Raw genomic sequence first — 8,141 nt, 5'->3', positions numbered from 1 at the left:
TATTTTGTTGAATGTATATTGATTACACTGGTTTACAGCAAAAATGTTCCATGAACGCCACTATCCTATTTGTATGTGGAATAGCTCGCTGATTTCGAAAATCGAATTATTTTTTTTTTCTATGGATACGTTTTTGAGATATTTGCAATTTTCCTTTATTCGACCAAAAAAAAAGGTGTCTTCACTTAATCATATATATCTCACTGACCAGTTGAGCAATCTTACTGCAAATTATAGAAAATAAAAGTGAATGAAATTTCCTAAAAATATTGCCTACTCCATTTTTCCATAGGCCTTATAATTTCTGAGAAATTGATTAATAACTTCGAGTTTTTAAATTTTTTTATAAAAAAATTGAAAAAAAATTAACTTTGGCAAGAAAAAAATTTTAAAACAAAAGATATTTTTATTTTTTTTTTTTTTTATTTCATATGAAGTCCTATTTCTTTAGAAAAAAATAAGCTACCAACGAACAAAATCCATGGATAAATAGGAAAGTTATACATGATCAAATAAATATATCCAAGTCGCGCAAAGTCAATGTATACGTACATATATGCGTATGTAGTGTGTAAAGTAGGGGTGGGATATCTGGCTATGCGCTGTTTCTGTTAAGTAAAAAGTCAATTTTCATGTCGTTTTTAGTTTTTATAAACTCATTTATTTATATATTAGTAATATATATTAAAACAATGTGTTATTTTTGTCTTAAGTTGATGTTCTTACATTATAGTCGAAATGATTATGTGTTTTGTTTTTTTTTTTCATTTTTTTTTCCAATCATGCTCTTCATATTTGATGAATTTTAACAATTTCTCCATTGCCTCGTATGTTTCCTTCGTGTTTACTGCATGCGCGATCGGGATCGAGGGCTTTTTGTTGCCATTATGCAGTAATACGGCCTTCAAGCTAAGTTTATTGCTGTCTATGAACAAACTCTTTGAATAATCCTGGAATGTCTTTGCAATAGCATACATTGTCTTCCTTCGTATAGTGTTTGGCAAATGGTTCGTGACGATTTCTATAATATGTCACCTTAACATGGGGTGACACGAATTGAAATTGTTGCATACGGGAGGCATGTAGCTCAGCTTTTTCCTTGGATAATTCCAAATCTCTAATCCAATCGTTTAGTTGCGCTTGTGATAGAAGGTTTCTCTCGTTTTCCATCAAAAATTCATTAGAACTTGATTTCCCATATTTCACTGGATACGCAACTTCAGCTGTATGTGGAACTGGCAATGAAACGGTAGGTACGTTAGCATAAATCATTTTTCTTGTTTTTCCAAAGCCAAGTACTTTTGTCATACGAATATAACAATCTTCTGAGTGGCATGTAGGTTCTCGCCATATCATTGGTACATTAAATTTCATGTATCGCCTGAAAAAGAAAAAAATTAAAAATTACTATTAAATAAAAAGAAGCATAGTTTTATAATTTTAATACGTATTTTGTTGATCCTGATTCCCATTGAACCAATATTATTCGACACAAGGAACACAAAATATTCGGAGTCCGTGGTTTATCAATATTTTTAGGATCAATACCAAAATATTTTGAATATATAGATTCGATCGAATCTCTAAATTGCCTCCGATGCCGTACAAGAGTATATTCACCGCATATGTAACATAGTTTTATAATTTTAATCCGTACTTTGTTGATCCTGATTCATATTGAACCAATATTATTCGACACAAGGAACACAAAATATTCGGAGTCCATGGTTTATCAATATTTTTAGGATCAATACCAAAATATTTTGAATATATAGATTGGATCGAATCTCTAAACTGCCTCCGATGCCGTACAAGAGTATATTCACCGCATATGTAACAGAACATATCCGGATCGTTGCTACACTCAAATTCTCGCGTACATTTACTCATTTTATTTGTAAAAATAGCTCACGGTTTTTATATGGTAATTATAAACTGGAATCGGCGAGCCTTACAGATATTATGAACTTTCAGGGGGTATTTATCCTTATATATAGCTTGATCGCGAAAAAATAAAAAAAAGGCAAAACCTACCTAAACAAAAAAGTTCCTTCATATTAACGAGCCGAGAAAAGAAAATACTACCTGCTGTTGATGTTGGCCTTAAAAAAATTAATGAATTTACAAAGATATATTTATTATTTGATTTTTTTAAACGAATAGCGTTATTAGTTTATTCTAATGATATTCAAAGACAATCCCACCCCTCCTTTACACACTACGTACGCATATATGTACGTATACATTGACTTTGCGCGACTTGGATATATTTATTTGATCATGTATAACTTTCCTATTTATCCATGGATTTTGTTCGTTGGTAGCTTATTTTTTCTAAAAAAACAGGACTTCATATGAAATAAAAAAATAAAAAAAAAATTTAAAAATATCTTTTGTTTTAAAATTTTTTTCTTGCCAAAGTTTCTTTTTTTTTCAATTTTTTCATAAAAAAATTTAAAAACTCGAAGTTATTATTCAATTTCTCAGAAATTATAAGGCCTATGGAAAAATGGAGTAGACAATATTTTTAGGAAATTTCATTCACTTTTATTTTCTATAATTTGCAGTAAGATTGCTCAACTGGTCAGTGAGATATATATGATTAAGTGAAGACACCTTTTTTATTGGTCGAATAACGGTAAATTGCAAATATCTCAAAAACGTATCCATAGAAAAAAAATAATTCGATTTTCGAAATCAGCGAGCCATTTCACATACAAAATGGATAGTGGCATCCGTGGAACAAAAAACAAATTCAAATTTGTGATCCAGTGTTATCAGCACCGCTTGGCCTAGTGGTGTGACAGGTACATGTTGTTCGCCATGCCCGACGCCGCCCACATCTCCTAGTGGCGACATTATTGCCTCATTATAAACCAGTATAACCGGTTGTAACACTTGGAGAACGCACGGATCTGTTGATATGGAGCTAAAGAAAAATGTGAATAAAAATGGAAATTAGTAAATATGCAACATGGGGAATTTTTTGTATTTTTTGTAATTCATGACAATTATGGCAATAAAACATGCGCAAAATTTACCGAAACAAGTACATATATGCGTACTGCGAATTGTGCGAATCGACTGCAATTCAATTACCCTGTGCTAACATGCAAGTGTGTGTGTGTGTGGTTGAAATGATTTACGGATTTTCATACTGGATTACCTCATCAAAATGGGTATTGGTGCATTGACTGCATTTCACAAGCGAATCCATGCAAGTTAAATCTCACTCTGAAACACGTTCTCCCGCCCACACTCTCGAAGCACACAAAATATATCAGATGTCATACAAATGTAGTGCCAATAAAATTAATTAACTCATTTCATTTTCCACTTAACGAAACGTAAAAAGGATTTCGGCGATACATCGATGCATACTCGTATGTATGAATATATGATTCACACTTACATGAATCAAGCTGGCTATGGAAGTGTATGACTTTTTAATTAGCATGCTTAATGGCATATATTGCTTACACATACATATATAGGTAAGTATGCATGTATGTAAGCATTGGGTGCACATTACATACTAGCATTCTGGAATACGAAAACTTGGCAACGCTTACAATTAATGTATGAAAATACTCGTACTCATATACATACGTAGCTGCAAAAAAAGCACGATATACAGGTCATTGAAGCGTTAATCGGTAAATTATCGCATTTAACACAGAAGAATGTCTGCCTCCAAATTAGATTAAGAATTTGGAGCAGAAGGAAGTCAAAAAATAAATAAAATTAAAAGTTAGAAATGGGAATATTTTATTACTTGCTTATCGTATCCACTACTCTGGTCAGCAATGATTTTGGTGCCAAGTAAAAACACAATGTGCAAACATTTAATAGTAAAGTAAGCATATGTACATACATCATATCAGTGATTTAGCTATGAGAAGAGGCCGTGTGAAAGACAAAAATCGACATATTTTTGGTTATAACAAACCATTGAAAGCGATCAAACATAATCGTTATTTATAAATTCTTTAAAATGTGTTGCAATTTTATAAGAATTATATAGTACTACAACAACGCTAAAGTAAAAAAAAAAAACATTAACAAAAAATTTACAAAATTTTCATCCAACTGCTGAAGTTCGAAACCTGTCAAAATTCGTTGACAAGCTTTATGACATACGAAAGATATCTTAAAAGTTACATTGTGGTTGGCACACGTAAGATATTTCCTCATTTTCAACATTTGTAAACAGCTCTCCACGAAAACTTGTCGAGCAGACAAACCACAGGATATGCAATAAATGTGTCCAATGTAACGGAGCCAACATCGCATCTTTAACATGCTTTCAAATGCCAACTGTTACAACGCACATACCACTTACATATCACATACCCGTATTATTATTGAGGTAAATATATTTATACTTTATACACATACATACGAGTATATTGCAAGAGTTTGGGTACTCTTAGGACAATTTTGAAAATTTGATCTCTTAAACTTAAACGTAGTTTTGCTTGGCAAAAAACTCAACTTTAAGATTGGCAATCAGAGATTCTAAGTATACCTAACCTAAATAAAACGTAAGTAGTGCAAGTGAAAGATTCGACCCATCATTTAAGCAATACCCATTGTTCTGATCTCAAAAAGTGACAAGTAGAAGACATAAGACAAGTGGTTTTGAAGTAATTTCGTCTATATATTTTATATAACATTCTAAAACCAACACGGGACCTATCGGCTTTATGATTTTGAGAACCTTCAGAATAATTGTTACTTAGTAGAAATACAGGATAAAACAAATTAAATTTTTAATTTATTTATTTATATATTTATTAATTGAATGATAAGCATTCTAATCGGATTTAAGCCCGCTTTCCGGGTGGGTAAACAAAAACGTATATAATACACGTATAGGGATCTATGCTTATATATTTCCATGTGTGCAATATTGCAACATTGTATAACTTTTGCAATTCCTGTCACATGCTAAGAAGCAACCAACGCAACAGAGAGCACATGAGAATGTCAGTTGTCAGCTCTGACATTTATTGAGTGATGTGCAATTATACACTTAACAATTCTGTAGGGAGAACGCTAAAAAGCACTTGAAAGGAAAAATGTTGGGAGCTTAGCGGAAAAGAGAAGACATTAGAAATACGAGGTGTATAAATAAATATATAAATCACGCTACAAATCTTAGTTATATGAAGACAGAATTTGTGTAAACAAAATGTTTTAATTTATTTGTATCATATTTTCTTCTTTTTAAGTAAGTGTTTGAAATTTCTTAAAAATCGTAAATATATAACAAAAATCTACATTTACATCGCTACTATACTTGCCACCAATTGTGAGATATCAAATCACAATGTGAAATATCACCAATATACTCCTTTACTAGTTGATGTCGGTCCCAAAGTGTACGCACTGGGAGATTGATTTGTCTTTCGCCACACAACCATCCAGCTCCCTGTGGGTTTAGCCCAAAAACAACAATACTGTCCGAAAGCGCAAGTAATCAGAAAAATAATGCTTAAGTTTAGAAGTTTAGTTAAAGCTAACAAAAGAAGACACACGAAAGCCAGCAAGTGGAAGGGGTAATTTGATAGCTATATGTCTTCAATTTGTCGGTTTTTTGTTTGCTTGGGCTTGTCTGACACAAACTGCTACTACTGAGGAAGCAGATAAAATAAAAGCTGTGCACTAAATAAAATGTAATGTTTAAGTAAAGACATTTTTGTTGCTTATCATGTGTCTTTCTTGTAATTGTAATTCACAGTGACCATGTATATACGTATTTATATATATATTTGACTACTTATTTAGGTGTTAGTATGTGTTAGCATGCGTGTATGTGTTGGTGAACTCACTTGAATTAAACTGTCTCGACTTTTTGTAGTTTATTTGCACAGTAAATACAATTGGAGAAAAAACGCTAGTAATTTTCATGCAATAGATAGAACAGATTTACATAATAGATTTTTATGATTTGTGGTGAAGGAAATTGTTCATACTTAAAATAAATAAATATAAACTTAAATTTAGACATTAAGCTTAGCCATGCTTCCTACAGATCATCTTCATTTAGGACGATTTCTGGAATTTGAGTTTATAAGGTGCTCTCTATACTAGGAGGTCAAAGCGAAGATCATAGTTAACAAAGTGCAACAGAGAAGAATATCAATGCTATCATACAATTGTAACATATTTTTGCAAGCGGAAATTTGGCACTTTAATACAAGAAGTTTTACTCGTTCAAATATTTAACTTATTCAATTTTTGTTTGTCTTCATGTCGTTTTTTTTCCCAGACTGCAACAGTCGTTGAGACAATAACGCACTCGCAAACGTGAACAAGTGCGAAAGAACTCATGGAGAAGGCAGCATTTGGCGGTTGAACACTGACAGCAAATAAATATTAACTTAATTGCGAAAGTTATTTTATTTGAGTCCAAGAGTTATGAGTACGCATCACTGCCTAAATTCAAACAATTCGGTAACAGTGCCTGTTTTGTTGCTTTTTGTCTTCCTTTCTCAGTTTACTACTACGAACAAACACATTCAACGCATAATTTATATCTCGTAATACGATAAGAAATTAGTTTGTTTCTCCGGGTGCATATTTTAATGCGCAAAGCAATTTGAGCACGAAGATAAGTGAAAGAGAAAGCGAATAATTATTATTGCCATAAATATTATGCTGCGAAATACATATGTATCTATATGTAGTACAAATTATTTAAGCTCGACAAGTAGTTTTTAATTTATCCTTATGTTATGTTTATTTAATTTAAGTAAGAGCTAAACAACGAAATCTGAGTAAGTGGATGAAATAAAATCAATACTATAACAGTGAACAAATAAGGATGCGTTTTCAAAGAAAACCTGTACAGTTCTCACTACACTTTCTCCGTTTTCCACTAAAAATTAAAAATATAGATATTGATTTTAAAATCTTTTGTCATGATTTTTACTGCTTTCATTTGCCATTGCCTAAATTTTCCGCTTTGTTGCAGGCCATAAAGCCAGGCGGTCTACAATGACTTTATTGTTATTCGAATTAAGCGGACTTACTTTGTCACGGGTGACGAGCACATTGACAAAATATATGCATTTTGTATGTGTAACAAATAAATTGTCATACAATTGTAGACAAAGGCATTGTTGATATACTCATATAAGCTATTGGAGACAATTTTTAGGACTGTATATATGAAAATACTTATTTAACTGCCGCAACATGAAAAGCTTTAAAGCCAAGCGGTTTAATTGTCATATGAGAAAGACTAAATTTTATTATTGAATACAAGTTTGGTACGTTTGATGGGTTGCGGAGAGCAATCTTAAAATTATACTTTCAATAACTCGACTGATTTGCGCTTTCTTCTACAAACCTTACATTCTTGCCTTACTCAACAACATCATCTTTGTCCTGCAGGTTAATATTATTGACAAACATCGAGAAAGAAGAAGAAAGCTTTCATATGTGAGTGTGTATGAATTTCAAAACATTTTGATTGGTACAAAATCAATAAGGCATAATAAGAGTAAGTTTATATGTGATAAAAATATCTAAACAAATGTGCGAAAGAGAGCATTGCGAAGGGAAAGAAACAAAAGCTTAAAACAAGCGCGAAATATGAATGTGGAAATAAACTATTGATAATAGAGCAGTTTGATAACTCAGTAACTTTTGGAAAATAAACTGTATATTGTATATATAGCTGTATATTTTTTAACGGTTTTAATGAATTATTTTCAGGCTTGAAAAAAAAAAACATCCGAGAATTTTTTGATTTACACAGGTATTAGTTATTATTAGGCTCAAAACTTTTCATCGACCTCACTTAGCTTTCTTCCATTATATATTTCCAGGTCTTACGCTTCCCGTTCAAAATTGATGATCCACATGTTAGCCTTACATTTTTTTGTCGACACTTTTTTTGGTATTTATTGTATAGAGAGTGTAACTCATTTACTAGATATTGCTTGGTTCGAATGAAGCGGATTTGAAGTGCCTATGGTAACATTGAACTTGTGACAATAATTCAGGTGAATCCAGTTCATTTGTATATACCACAATCACAGTCCTCTTTAGGAAGACAGAAAAACCAAAACGCACGCCCTTAGTGTTTGCTGTAAGCTCAAATTGAAAATGCTACCAACTTATCAAACCAC

The 8,141-nt window shown here is 31.9% G+C and overlaps 1 long non-coding RNA gene across 1 annotated transcript in view; it reads right to left on the bottom strand.

Moving 5' to 3' along the window:
• Nucleotides 1–382: 382 nt before the first annotated feature.
• LOC105219625 (uncharacterized) overlaps nt 383–8,141 on the bottom strand; it is a 58,778-nt gene continuing 51,019 nt past the window's right edge. Inside the window, exon 3 of the long non-coding RNA XR_008470985.1 lies at nt 383–1,381. This is a non-coding gene — a long non-coding RNA (uncharacterized LOC105219625). The remainder of the gene's footprint in view (nt 1,382–8,141) is intronic.

Source organism: Zeugodacus cucurbitae, chromosome 2 (assembly GCF_028554725.1).
Source record: "Zeugodacus cucurbitae isolate PBARC_wt_2022May chromosome 2, idZeuCucr1.2, whole genome shotgun sequence".
NCBI lineage: Eukaryota > Metazoa > Arthropoda > Insecta > Diptera > Tephritidae > Zeugodacus > Zeugodacus cucurbitae.
Note: the sequence above shows the minus strand (reverse complement) of the source record. Positions and strands in the feature narration are given on the sequence as shown.